Source organism: Lissotriton vulgaris, chromosome 11 (assembly GCF_964263255.1).
Source record: "Lissotriton vulgaris chromosome 11, aLisVul1.2, whole genome shotgun sequence".
NCBI classification, from domain to species: domain Eukaryota; kingdom Metazoa; phylum Chordata; class Amphibia; order Caudata; family Salamandridae; genus Lissotriton; species Lissotriton vulgaris.
The window spans coordinates 688,548,096-688,564,000 of NC_141699.1; positions in this window are offsets into that span (position 1 = coordinate 688,548,096).

The window sequence follows — 15,905 nt, forward strand, 5'->3', positions numbered from 1 at the left end:
CTGATTAAATATCATGAATTTCATTTTGTCTAAATTGATCTCTAGTCCCCGTAGCTCACAGAACTCCACAAAGCCGTTGAGTATCCTTTGAATGCCCGATGATGTTCGAGAAAGCAACAAGGTGTCGTCTGCGAACATCAGAGCGGGCACTCTACCAGTTATCAACTTAGGGGCATCATTGTTTTCCACGCCATTCAGATGATCTACAAGACCATTAATGTAGAGACTGAATAGCGTGGGCGCCAGGACACACCCCTGACGGACTCCCTTTTGGACAGGAAACGGACGCGTCAATTCGCCATTACTGCCACACCAGACCTGAGCAAAGTTATTTTCATGCAACCTAGAGAGGATGGCCAGAAGATAAGAAGGTAGTCCCAAATTGGCAAGCACCTTCCACAGTTTGGCATGTGGAACTAGATCAAACGCGGCCCGCAGGTCCACGAATACAAGGTAGAGGCTGCCACCCTCCACCTTCGCTGTCTTCCAGTATAGGACCTGCAGGCGAAATATCTGGTCTGGAGTGGAAGTTCCGGCCCTAAAGCCCGCTTGTAGGGGAGACAAGATCTCATTCTCATTAATCCAGTCAAGTAACCTATCAAGGATAACCCTCCCCATCAGTTTTTGTGAGGTGTCAATTAAACTTATGGGTTTATAATTAGAGGGCGTTAGCGGGCAACCCTTTTTTAATATTGGGACAATTTCAGCTCCCAGCCAAGTAGGAGGCAGATCACCACCCCTCAGAATATCATTAAATAGGACCACCAAATACGGTGCCCAAATCTTAGGCTGGGTCCTGAATAACTCTCCAGGTAGTTTGTCTAATCCAGGAGCCTTATTAGGGAGCAGTTTACATATAGCAGACTCTACCTCGGCTAAGGTGATATATTCCAATGGATCAGGACATACCGGGACTAAGGTTGGCCACTCACTTCCATTCGCCCGAATAGTACTTGAACTTTGCTCAGATTCAGGAGCAATTACAGGCGGCTTATTGGGTTCTAAAGTGCCATACAGGGCACTAAAATGGTCTTCCCAGACAGCAGAAGCAATGTTAGGAGGGGGAGTATGGGTGAACCCACTAAGCCCGGCTGCCACAATCAGCCAAAAAGACTTTAGATCTTTGCAGCTAAGCGCAACTCCCAGTTCCACCCACATGGAGGCTTCCCTTTCCTTCTTCGCATCACAAATTACCTTTCTATACTTGATACGAAGTGCCCTAGTTGCCTCAACGTCTTTGGCTTTTAGCGCTACCATCAGTGCCGTTTTAGCATTTCGGCAGGAACTATTGAACCAACGGTTCGTTGTGGTCCGTAGGTGAGTCATCCTTCTCAAGGGATATAAAGTGTCCTTTAGCTTAGCAACCATTTTAACGTGGATATCAGTAGCTCCTCCCAGGCCATCAAAATTCCCCATCTCTTCGATGAGTGGGACAATAGACACATAAAGTTCGGCAAGTTTACTAGGGGAGGCTTCTAAGTCAGGCCACTTAATCCTTCGCCTGCAGTTTGTTACTATTAGCGGTACCATGACACAGTTCTCTGCAGGCGTCCTGGTCGTTAGCCCAAAACTCCCTGGTTTAAGTGACAGGACTAGGGCATTATGATCGCTATCAAATCGTTCGACGACCCTAAATTCGAGTAGCCTATCCCAATGCTTGGCCTCAACAAAAATGTAATCTATAATTGAGGCCTGATTCAGACGATTAAACATGCTATTCCCTGGCCTATCTGGCTCCACCCTCCCATTGCATGCACGCAATGATGTAGCCAGAACTAATGATTGTAATTGTAATACGAGAGGGGTCCATACTTTTACCGGGGGAGTCAATGGGTCCGGGATAGTCCAGAGCCTGTCTACCTCGTCCTGCTCAATCAAGTTAGGGTCCAGGAGTGGTTCAAAATGGCAATTAAAGTCTCCCCCCATGATCAGCACAGATGTAACATCAATTGCCTGAATGAGGTTCAGCAAACTTCCAATGGCTTCTGACTCCGGACCTCGCCTCACTGGCCTTGAATATACATTAATCAGGGCGATGTTCGGCCCTTTAAGTGGGGTCAGGAGTACACACTGGACGTCCGAAGAGTTAGTTGGAAATTGTGTAGCCCTCACGCCCAGGTGGGTACCAATCCATATGGACATGCCACCAAAGGGTCTACCCCTCTCTCCCATATTAGCTAGGACGTCAAAAGTGGCAAATCCAGGGGCTACAGTTTCTTCCAGCGCCCACGTTTCTTGAAGCATACAGATGTCATGGGAAGCCATAAAAGTGCTCCACTCTGGAATAGGCAATTTTCTTTTAAGCCCAGCCACGTTCCAGGAAAGGATTTTAATTTGGGGAACAGCTGGATCCAGTTTAGTAGTTGTACAATTAAGTGGGCCCCGGGGCTTAAAGGTGTCAGGATAGCTTTTATCCACTATCAGCGTGGGTGCACAATTCAATGCACCGAAATCAGGAGGAGAGGGGGTAGTAATGAGCTGGATTGCTTGGTCTGAGGCAATATTGTTAGTTGATGAATCCAGATTTACAGTTACCCCATAATTTCCATTAGTAGATGACGTCTTAACTGGGGCGGATGTTTGTCAATCACAATTGTCAAGGCCCGAGAAGATATTGAATCTATTTGTCGTTTCCAATGGTGTGAAGGGTATCAAGTAGTCCATTCCCCTTGTCAGATTTCTATTGTGCCCAGATGGTACAGTATTCCAGCCAAATGGGTCTTCAACCATCGAAGGATAAGGTGCATGTGGCCTATAGCTATTATTGTGGGGTACCCATCGCTTAACCTGATTACCTGCTAAAACATCAGAATGCCTAGGGGGCATTACTAGAGCTCTAGGGTAGAAGTAAGTCAGCTCGCAAGGAACAATACACTTATTGCCATTTCCTAGGGGACAGCTAAGTATGTAATCCACCGCTCGACGATCCCTAAAGTTAACAACAACCAGGTCTCCCTGGATGTCTTTTACTCTGTTTCCCAACCAGGGAAGGCGCCGGACATGTACTATCTCCCCACTGATACCATAGGGAAGTGGTCTGTTTTGGCTCAGCCAATGCATAACTTTATTTTTTAACTGGAAGAACCCTTCCCTCTTGTTGTCCTCTAATATAGGGACCCCAGTTAAAACAACCACAAACGGGACAGCTTCTGGAGGTAACTCTACCTGGCGACCCTTCTTCCCCAATATCCTAACTTGGCTGCCTCCTCCCCTCTCATCTTGCACAAATTCTTCACAGCCACTTGCCTTTCCCTTATTGGCCTCAGTAGCGGCGTTGGCTGGCACAGATATATTTGCTTGCTTAGGGTGTTTTTCCTTCTGCTGCTTGGAGTTCAAAGGTACATTAGGCAACAGTGAAAACGTGGCATCCTTCATTGACATAAACTGCTGTTGAACAGTCAAATTCAAAGGCAGAAATAATGAACTCGTGATCATGTTATCACATGGAACCCAGCCATTTTTTAACATGTGCAAGAGTCCAGGCAAACTGCATAACAGAACGCAGTTGATTTTGCCCATGATACAATATGGCAACATCTTCTTGCACAATATCAACCACAGATGACACAATATTATCTAGAGTGTAAATTCGGGAAGAAAGGGTGTTAATGCTATTATCTACAATGGCAAGCATTTTTTTCTAAATTGGCCTGATCAATAGCTCTAAGCCTAGAAGCAGCTTCAATTTGTGACAGTTTCCAAACCTCATTGTAAGCAGCATATATCCATCTTTTCGATCTGCCTGCTGCAGGACCTTTTACAAAATCATTTAAGTCGACATTTTCAGTGAGTTTGGACAAATGTAGCTTAACAGACGCTAAGGATGAATGTCTGAGCCAACCCTGGCACAATTTGCCTACAGAATAGGTGGTGACTGAATGTTGAGTCTGAAAGCGCGGATCAACTCTAACCTCTGTATATCCAGGGGTCAGACCTAGAAAACGGTGCTGGCAGGAATCTGCACTTTTTTGCATAGCGAACAGCCTTCAGGATTAATGCTGGAAACATTAAAAGAGGAATTTCTAAACAGAGCTTGTAAGTCACTCAAGGAAGTACTGGTATAATTATTCCAATGGGGAAATTCACCCAAATCAGGAAATGAAGGAGCATTTAATTTTTTAGAAGTAGCCAATCCAAAGCAGGTGGTTTGTGAAATAGTGTAATTCAGAAATAACATATGGTTTGGGATGAGACATGCACGATGCAAAGCCTCAGTGCCTTGCACTTGCCAACTTTTAGAACCCCAAACAGATTTAAGATCAATAGTATTTCTCCACAGTTCATAGCCCCCAACAGCCGACTGGTCAATAAAGGACTTTGAATACAATAATTTTGTGTAGGTAAGTCTAACCTTGGAAAAGGACTTCTCAGTCAACTTAAAATAAAATGCATTAGGGTTTGATTGATCAAAATCAGTAAAATAGGAAAACTTTTTCAAAAACATTTTTGAGCTGCCTTCCACTGGTGCGGGACAGTGCTCCCACTGTGTGTAATTAACCACATTTCTAAATGAATTAGTTTTATGCAAAAAGTGATTGCCAAAATGCTGGTAACAGTACAAATCACCATAATTCGCAGATTCCAAATATAAATCTTCAGCATCAAAAACAGGATGATATTTTAAATCAGTAAATAAAGCCTCAATAGCTTTAACGTCCCAATCATCAGAGCGAATATTTTGTTTAACGACATCCCCCATGGAAACACGGAGTACATTGGGAACATTAATACCCTCTATAGGACCATGTATCAGGAACTTCACGCCATCCCAAACAATCCCATCTAAAACGGGCCAAGCAGTTATATTCACAAATGTCTGGTCCCTCTCCATGATGTGGTGGGTAGCCAAAGTTCCATCAATCACTCGAATCAAAGTTCTTTCCTCAACATAGTGTCCATTGATAAAACGGACAAAATACACCGCAAAACCTATGGACATGAACAAAAAAATTGCTATCTGCACCATCCAAATGTAAGTCCAAGGAGGAATCAAAAAAGGTTTTTTGAACCAGGTAGCAAAAATCAATACTTTTGATGGGGACTTGGACGTGAAAGAGCAAGTGTCAAATGAGAAACGGGATTGAATAGCCAAACGGGTCTCCAAGTCAGGCATAGACAAGTCAGTGGGGTAAGTATATTCAGTGTCATTAAGAGGATCACCAGCAGGTTGATTCAATAAAGGATTCGTAAGTGGACTCATTTCAACAGCAACATCAGGCCCAACGACAGGATCCAGGGCCAAAACAGAGTGTCGCAACATTGCTGGACACGAAACCACAGGCGTCATACTATAGAGAACCAGCCACCCTGTGTGGTTTGACATTGTCAATTGAAATCTACCTATTCCCCTTCCGTCCAGGAAGAGGAGGTAAAATGACTGTTCCTTTACCCTGCACACCAAGCACGGCAACTGGAAATCGATAGGAAGGACCAATTCTTTCTTGTTGTCGAACTTCTCTCGGACCAGTTCTCCAACTTGGGGTAGCCAGCCGACTATCGGAATCTGCAACGCAGCTTCAGACGTGGAAGGTAAGTGTTCCTTTGTAAGACTCTCTCTGGTCTTTTGCAGGTTCTGCAAAACATTAGAATGTTTATCTACATCAATGGATGCGGCTCCCGCCTCCATGTCTAGACCATCAAGGTCCGGAACGAACATCTTGATGCCAAAGAGCATTTCGTATGGGGTCTGCCCACCCAGAGATCTTCTAGGGAGATTATTTAGTGCACGTTGTACGCTATTGAGGCGGGTAAGCCAGTCTCTGCCAGCACCTAAAACTTTTGCTCTCAAGGATTGCTTTAAGTCACGGTTCATCTGCTCCACAACACTATTACCCTCAGGCCGGTATGGAGATGAAAATTTGACCTGGACTCCCAATGAAGTCATGGCATCCTTGTACGCCTTAGAGGCAAATGCTGGACCCTGGTCCGAATGGAAGATACTACACGCAAAAACATCCACAAAGACACGCAAATCCCTTACGACAGTTCTAGAATCAGCGCTCCTTTGAGGCCACACCCAGACAAAGCGCATGCAAGAGTCAACTGCTACTAAGATGTACTTATATGTAGTATCAGAGGAGAAAGGACTGTAGTGATCTAAATAAACACACGCAAGTGGTTTATTAGATATGTACAACTGATTTTGGGGCGGGCGTGCAGAAGAAGAAGGTTTAATTTGCTGACAAATGCCACATTGAAGGACAAAATCACGTGTCTGTTGTACAAACCCTGAAACCAATATCGTTGCTGGAGAAGAGATACAGAAGCTGACACCCCCGCATGCGCCGAAGCCATCCCGGCGTGGGCTGCTGTAATCAAAGCCTGTCTGGGGTCCGCGTTGGGAATCAATCTGTCACCAACGACGTTAATTCTCACATAAGGAACTTTATCAGGACTTCGAAGGGAAACCCTTAGGATAATTACCCCACTTCTCAGTTGCGGCAATAGCTGCCAAGATGTCATCATCAATCTTACTTTTGGAACGTGTAACCGCTGCCACTGCAAATGTTGCTACTGCTGTCTTCGCAGCCTCGTCCGCGAGACAGTTGCCAACAGCATGAACTCCAACACGCTGATGACCCAGAGTATGAATTCCAAATATGAGTGGGAGTCGTTCTTTGAGCTCAGCCACTCGAACCCAGATCATTTTATGTTTTATTGTGCGACCCTTGGAGTCACGATAATCATTTTGAATCCAAAAGGGCAGATTGTCATTGTAAGACTGAACACAGTAGTAAGAGTCACTCACAATAAGAGTAGTCACACTGGAATCGGCGTACTCTAATGCAAGCATCAGAACATGAAGTTCTGCCAACTGGGCGGTACAGTCCCCTAATGTCTGCGTATGCACAACATCGGACTTGAATTCACCATCCACCATTGTACCAAACACAATTGCACAGGCCGAAGAATACGCGTGCTTTGAACACCGTAGCTGCTTCCGCACTACCATCAGTGTAGATGATACAGTGGAAATCCTGAAGTGGACGCATAGTCAGAGGAGCAGGATGAACAAATTCATACTGCAAGTACTCTTGAGTTTGCAGGGAGGATTCAAAAATGATCGTGACATCTGGGGATGTCAAGGAGGGAGCCCACTGTAGGATGGAACAGAAGAACTTCAGCTACAGCAGCAAGGGACATACTACACTGGCTGCCGATCCACAAACGGGTTCTTTTCAAAATCCTTCTAATCACCTTCAGGGCCTTCCATGGAAAAGGACCCAGCTACATTCGGAGCATGTTCAGACACTACATCCCTTCGCGTAATCTGAGGTCCCAAAAAGCTAACCTCCTTACTATCCCCAACTTCAAACTGAAAACTAGAGGAGGAAAGGCTCTATCAGTCTTGGGTTCCAAGGCCTGGAACCTTCTCCCGCCGTCCCTTCGCCAAATTGGATCAGAAACAGATTTCAGAAAGACTCTAAAAACGTGGATATATAATATATCCGACACCATGTGCAAAAGCTTAATCTGAACACGCAGTTTCCTTATCATCAGCTATACTCCCCACTTCTCTGCTTATCCTGTCTAAAGCGCAATGATGCTTGGAGTGAAGTCCGCGCTATACAAGAACTTTTTACATTTACATTACATTACACTGTATCCACTGAGGGTGCAAAGCTTTGGAATTCGGTACACTGGCTTTCGCCACTGCCTCCAAGGCAGGATACAGAGTCACAACCACAATGCGCTTTCCCTGTGACAGTGCACGTTCTTTTAGAATCGCCATCTGCACTGCTGTCAAAACGTTTTCCACAGTGGAAAAACGCAACTCAGCCGAAGTGTACAAGTGTGATTTGTAAGCAATAGGGACTGTGTTACCCTCATCAAAGGTGAGGTACGTGAAACCCACCGCCCCTGGCACAATTCTTATCACCAGGTTGGTGTGGTTATCACGAGTCAACAAGAATTGAGATTCAAGAAGGTCAGCCTGCAAAGATTACAGGATGGCTGAATGTTCTGGCAGCCAGCACGATTTGGAAAAAGAAAGTTGTCTTAACGCATAAAGCGGCTTGATTCATTGGGCATATTCCGGAATGTAGGTATGACCGAAATTCAAAAAGCCCAGCAAAGATTGTAGCTTTTTCAGAGTTGTGGGAGCTCACAAAAGTGCGCATTTCTCTCCAAGAAGTGAGGAGCTAAACCTCTACCCTCATTGTTGAGCTCGTAGCTCAGAAACAACACTCTGTACTCTGCAATGTGAGATTTTGCAAAGTTAAATTTACAGCCTATGTCCGCAAAACGGCAAATTATGCGGTCAACTCGGCACAGATGCGGCCATTATTCGTCATCTGTGAGATAAATGTCATCCACATACGAACATGCATCTGCGTCGAGTCTCTCCAGGGGTGAGACAATGCGGGCAGCAAATACGCCTGGACTATTCTTGTAGCCCATAGCCAAATGAAGGAATTGGCGCTGTTTGCCATCACTTGTAAAAGCTGTCCATTGACTACTAAGAGGGAACAGATTGTGCGCAAAAAAACATTGGATATGTCAAGTGTGGTTTTGAACCATTTACGCACAAGACTATCCACAAGCGCAGAACTGTGAGTATTCTGCACCGCGCACGTATGACAATGAGAGCTTAAGTGGCAGTAATCCAATATCAAACAGTACGAGCCATCCGGCTTGGTCACAGTAAAAAGTGGGTTATTCATCAGAGACACAGACGTTTCAATTACACCTTGATATTCCAATTGTTCAAGGATCTCTGAAACGGAGGCCTTAGCTTCACGTCGCATGGGATATTGGGGTTGAGGCTGTGGCATCGATCTCAAAGTAATCTCATGTCGGGGGGAAAACTTTTCCCATCCACAGTGAGTACGGTACAAAGCCGGCGCAAGCGCCTTAGCTTCATCTTCGGCAAACTGCAGAGTATGCTCCTTCAGCACCGTGTGCGCTAAAAGCCGGGAGGATTACCCCCCACCCTCTTGCGGAGCAGCCAATACAAAAGGTGGGGGCCAATCGACCTCCGCCAGCAAAATATCATAGGTAGTTGTTAGATTTTCCCAAAAAATCCCTATTATGGTATGTTCTATGTCACCTTCAATTACAAGGACAATCTCATAAAGTCTGTCAGGGGGAGCCACTCTAGAGTCAGCTGTCTCTACCACAATGAAGGTGTCAGTCGCTGTCACCCTCAGTAGTGGACGCAGCGCCTCTCGCATGATGGCAATCTCTGCTGCGCTGTCCAACAGTGTCAGCGCCGTTGCCAGATTCCGAAGCTGCGTTCTCACTATCTGTGGCATATCTCGCTGTTACGGCAGCAACTTTCTTCTTTTGAAACTGGGGTCTTTGACGCAGGGCTTCGTCCTGCTTGCCTTTTCTGTCAGCCCTACAAGGCTGTTGGGCACCTTGACCTCTGCCTCTGCCTCATCCACCGGTGGCTGTGACCGATGTTTCCTGCATAGAGGGAGGAGAACGTTGTTCATGAACCTGAAATCTATCAGGTGACTTAATAGTACTGCGGTCGCGCAAATCATATGTACACTCAGCAGGGGCAGGTGTAGGTGAAGCGGGACGGGACCTCTGTTTCTACTGCTTCCACTGTCTTTTGGTCTTATTCCAATTTTGTTTCTGAACTTTTGGGCGGTCATCTTTATCAGATGACGCTTGTTGAGTTTGCTGCTGTTTTTCCTTTTTAGCGAAAGGCTTAACACCCAAACTATTAGGGCCAACGGTCTTATAAGCCTCCGTAATAATTTTCAGTAACTGACAAGGTTTGTCTGTGTTGGGGACATCGCGCAAAGCATTAGAGACCTGGAAACTTACTGCATCCCCCTTGACATTCGCAAGGACGAAATCGTGTACCATGTCAAACGCTCCCACAATTCACATTCCCAACTCCACAACCCCCTCTGGTCCTGAACACGCTTGATCACAGAGGGCAGGAGAGTCATTGACGGGGTGCCAAAGCACCTATTATAGACCCCCGCAAAAATCCCACATCATTTAAATCTTGCACTAAGTCTTTCTGCAAACTAACTGTGAGGATCCTGTGTTTTTCCACAGGACTAGTATTCGGGAATACTGCTTCCAGTTGGTCGAATTTCTTGGGAAGCAAAAAAGGCATCTCCTCCTTATCCGGGGGACGCTTGCCCATAACCGCATTAACCATGACGGGGCTAAGCTTCAGCCATCCACCGCCGACGGGATGCGCAGCACCACCCGGGGCCCCTAATAACTGATACTGCAGAGGCATATAGGGGTCTGCCCCGCCTGAGGATGCGGGGTGTAAGCAGCTAAACAGGCCAAGTAGCACCTGGAATTCGACAACGGCCCTTGTCTGGCCTCTGTAATAACGTGTGGGAGGGCGCCATTAAAACAAACGGCATGCTGCCAAGAAGAAATCAGAATTTCCACTGTCCGATATGGAGCTTACGCTGCAGGAGCATCAGCAGGGGGGTAAATGTGAAATACACCACTATCAGTGGAGTGGTGTGGCTCACTGGTTAGAGGTGGCAGAGGACAGCCCGGGACCAGGGTTCAATTCCCGACGCGGCAGGGTCTTGGACCAGGGTCAACGGACTCAATAATTCTCACCTCGGTGCCTACTCTGACTAGGGATCACACTCAGCAACTCTGGGCATTAGCTTGCCTCATCTCCACAACGGCCCCCCACATACGCCGGGGATGCCTGGTTTCACCTTGGAGATACCCAGTAAGGACCATCACACAGGGAAAGCCAGGACGGGTTCCCCAGCGGTCTACAGCACAGAGATACTTCTTCGGGAGTCAATTCTAGCGCTTTACAAACCCACAATCAATCAATCAATCAATCAATCAGCATCTACCGCGGGAAATGTAACCCATGAATAATACGACTCAAATGGGTACGCTGCGGCAGCCGAAACAACAAAAACCACTGCCTGTCCCTGTCACAAAACAAGGTATTCCTGCAAGTGATTCCGCACAGCCACACAACTGTGTGCTTGGATATCAAGCGCAGCCATATCGAAACAGTAATAGAGAAGTACAATGCAATACAAAAAGGCACAACTGGGTAGTAATTCAAACAGAAAACCGTTTGGAATTATCAAGCTTGAAGAAACCTATGTAACTATAGGTAGGTTTTATCCGTCACTATTGTCAACCGGAAACCATAGTGAGGGGGGTCGTAGACTGATATAAACACTACTCAAGTGTTTCACAATGAGACCCTACTCGTTGGCGGCGCCATGTTGCAAGGATTTCTGCTCATACACAGAACTGTGCACAGAGACCTAGGACATTAGTGAATTGTGGTGTACCAGAAACTCACCTCAGTACCTAGAAAACCCCAACCAGCTAGCATCCGTGTCACATTAGCTCTTCATCCTATAGCAAAGTAACCAATGATTAGACAACCTAGAACATGCAACTTAGGGCCATCTCAGGAATGGTGGGAAGTGAGAACACTCTTTTGTTATACTCTCATACCAGCCCACAACAGGAGTAAAAAAGAGACAGGGTAATGGTTAAAATATTTATTTTAACGACGTGATCTCAAGCAGCAGTATTTTAGTCAACATAAGCAGACATATGATTAAGAACAATATGGTAAGTATGGTTACAACTCCATAAAATACAAAAGGAGGAATCATATTACAATGATAGTGCAAACAGGTGATATAGCGTCTAGTTTAAACACCCTCCCTATATAGGAACTATGTATTATAAGCTATAGAAGGTCACTTGAGCTTGTTTTGGGGGACCCCATTACCTGTCCACTCAGTAAGTGTAAATTACATCTGGATCGGCTAGTCTCTCTGCATCCCTGGAATCTTCCAAGTGTGTGAAATTATGGCAAGTGCTCTATGATAAAGGCGCCAGAATCCTATTCTGCGTGCAGCTGCCAAAATGTTGTGTCTAGAATGTGTTACACGACACGCCAATAAACAGGCTCGCATGTTATGATAACCTTGATGGCTCAGCACTCACTGTACAGACTGGGGGCACGATGTATGTTTAGAGATGTCGAAAAACAAACTCTTTCTCATGTATAGACCTTCATTGCAGCTGAGTTTGCAAAAATGGCTAAGCAGTGTCGTGTGCAAAAAGCAGCAAAAAGTAAAATGGCATTTAAACTTCTAATAAGCCATGCTAACTTAACATGCATGCAAAAAGAGGCCCATAAACCATACTACAGTGGTAGGCATTGCACCTGACAGCTGAGCTGCCATTGGCTGGCTCTGAAGATGTATTGACACCATATTGACATCTGAGGGGATTGCACAATGCAGAGCAGCTCTTTTGACAGAATTCCCTTATGTATTAAAACCTCCATCAAAAAAATAAGCAAGTTAACAGGATATTTTTATATGTCCCAAACCCCTGCAACAGGTTGAAATTCACACTACGTAGGGTAATTTATTAGGGGGGGCCTGGAAATGGATCACTACTGTAGGTATCTAACTCCTGGACTTAGGTCAGTGGCAAAAGCTATGACATGCCACAACAGACCTTCATGAAATTCTTGAACTGTGTGATGTTTGAAAAATTTGACAGATAAAAATCTGAAAAAGTTGCTTATACGACAGAAAAACTACATGAAGCCTAGCTTTTGGTTAGTATTTCCAAAAACATAGGTACTGTTCAAAAATGATATGCCATAAAAAGTATTTTACAGAAAAGGTCTTGAGACATAGGTGGGATAAGTGCAAATCTTTTGCAGTTTCACCAAATGCAAAAGATTTTCAGTTCATCGAAATCTATTTATGGAATAAAACACGTTAAGCACCTTTGTTTCTTCTGCTTTTTGCAACTGGTTCCAAATGTAACATGTTTCAAAATCTGAAGCCCTGTTAAAGATAATTCTTTCCCTTGTAGCTAGTAATGTTGGTGTATTCAGTTATATTATCATACAATGGTAAGATATTGTGTCGCTTACCTTATTCTATTTCAAGATTAAAATAAACACACAGATTAAGATCCTCTTCCACCAATTCAAATTAGCACAATGGAACTGACAGATCACCATCTGTCAGGGTGGCTTAGGACATTGCGTCCACCAACCTGACAGACTGCATCTACCAGATTTAGAACTCACTGCTGGCCCAGCAGTGATCCCTGTATGCTTACTCTGAAGGTACCAAAAGTTTGTTGGATGGCCACTATTGGTTTTGAGGCACTCTACTAAACATTTTGGGGCATATTTACAAGCCCCTATCACCACAGGAATGTCACTTTTCTTGATGTTTCTCCGACGATTGAGGTTCCGCCTTATTCACAAAGCGGCATTAAACCATTTAACGTGGCTTAATAATGAATAAGGCACACTTTTACGCTATACTTAGTGTGAGAGGGGTGGGCAATGGGTGTTGCGGTTGGCATTCTGCCCCAAAGCCAATTGATTTTGACGCTGCCCCACATTTTCAAGAGTGGCATAAGAAGGGGGCAGCACCAAAATTAAAGATCAGGGAAAACATGGTCTTAAACAGGCGAAACCAGGAGAAATGCTTTCTGTCTCCTGGTTTTTGCTGTTTCTGTGTGCTGCATTGTGCAGCACACATAGAAACATCAAAACACCATGTATGATAGTTTATATGCAGGAAGGTGTCCCTTTCTGTACATAAACAATCATTTTAAAAGTTATGAGTGGCAACTTCTATGTGTGCTGCACAAGCAGCACACATAGAAATTACAAATCACCATTTATGATTGTTTATGTGCAGAAAGGGATACCTTCCTGCACATAAACAATCATTTCCCATGAATGCAGAAACCCTTGCACTATGATTCAAGGGTGCCTGTGTTGGCGCCGGGCAGCTAAATGTAGTGCCAGCACAGGGAGAAATGCAGGGTAGCACTGTATTGTTGTAAATACGGTGCAGCCCTGCATAGCTAAAGTGACGGAGCACGCTGTTAGCCATCTTGGCTTAATGCCGCACTCCGCCACTTTAGTTGTAAATATCCCCTTTTGTTTTTTTAAAAACAAACTTCCAAAATTGGAGTTTGTTTTTGAAAAACAAACAACTCATGCCCCTCCAAGCCCAAGAAGATTTTCCCTGGGTGTGGGAGTCATTATTTAAATTTTTCTTTTAGTCTCCGCCATGCTTTTCCTAGCAGACAGACTGAAAATGGGATATCAGAACATCAGCCCAAAATAGGACAGGTAGTCTGAGGCCTTTGTCAAATGGTTGGCACTCCACTAGACTATCTGATTAAGCTTTCCACTGGTGGAACCATATGGACAATGCAAATTAAAGTTTATGGTTGCCACTACTTAAAATAAGGAGGGCGGACTGAGAGTTTGATGTACTAGTACCCTGTTGCATTTGTTATGGAGTATCATGTCCACCAAACTCTATCTCAGGCTCAATGCTTTTAGACACTTGCCTGTAAAACATGTGATTAAATATACAAAATCAAAAAGTCACAGCTCACACAGACAAACAATGTTTAGCATATTCACTATTCCAACAGCTTGTCAATATCTCCCTTGAGCAATCACAATATAATTTGTGTTAGCAACAATAAGGCTTTCTGTAGTTTCAAGAGGATGTGGCCTTACAGCTAGAGCAGTCAACCTCGAAGCTGAGGAACTGGGTTTGAGTCTCGGCAGGGACGCTCAACATCCTGTGATTCTGGGCAAATTATTTAATCTCCATGTGCCTGCCAAAATTAATGTGTTGGTCTGTCATGCAAGTGCTGCTCATGTAAAGCGCTCTCACACCTTTGGGTCAAGTTTGCGCTATATAAAACTCACCATACCTTAAACAAAATAAAAGAAGGTTATTATGGTACAACTTTAAAAACAAAAACAGGCAATCACACTGAATATTAAAACATATTGGGGATTATTTATGAAAAGTTTGCGTTATGCTTGCAACAAGCAATGTGGTGCATGCACAACTCAAACCTCTATGACAGATTTCTGAAGCCAGTCAAAGTCACTTTGCATGGCTCTGAATGGCTTCATGAATTTTAACTAAGGCAATGTAGCACAAATTGTTGTATTGTCTTACTCTACCCTGGGTAAGCATTCAATGGGTGTTGCGGTGGGTGTACCCACACAACTCCTATGGATTTTGATGCATTCCATGAACTACAAAGACTTCTAAACCTGGGAATGTGCCAAAATCTTACGCCTTCCCAGGGGAGACGTAACAAGAAGAAATATCGTTATCACATTCTGCATCACATATAAAAAGAGGAAAAAACCTCTCAGGATTGTTTTTGAGCAGGAAGGTGGCCCTTCCTGCACAAAAAAAGAAATCCTGCCTACAAGACAGGAAACCTTGTGCCATGCTGCAAGGGTGATGGTGTTGGCGGTAGGATGCCAAGACGGCTCCAGAGCAAGGGAAGACAACAGCAATGTAACATATTGAATAAGCACAGCACATTCTCACCCCTTCCCTGTGACGCAGGGCAGTGCTGAAGGAGACTTGCTGCACTAACCTGCACCACCATTTTTATAAATGTTTCATCGTATTTATATTTACATTCACCATCTCTTAACCCTTTCGCTGCTGCCGCGATTTTACCGCTGTGCGGTAAACAAAAGAACAGGGCGGGGTTGTGACGAACCCCAGCCGTCATCAACACACGCCCACCGCGGGGCGTGATGGCTGGGGTTCGTCACCAGCATGGGAGGGGTTAAACTTACATTATCCATAAAGCCTTTAAGTACCCACAATGATCAAAATCTAACTGCCATTTCAATGCTTCTATTTATAATATAGCGTCTGGAAATTCATCAAAAGACTTAAAACCAACCTGAATCCCCAAGAAAGGAGCAGTCAGGTCAGGTGAGGGCTTTTACAAAACATATTAACGTTCATTACTGTGGCTCAGACATCTCATTGCTTTTTTAACTAACTGCTTTAAGTAAGAAAACCTGCTTTCCCAAGGAAGATGAATAAGATGTCTAATTTAATTTGTGTTTGATCTTATTTTATCTATGCTTGCCAGTAATATAT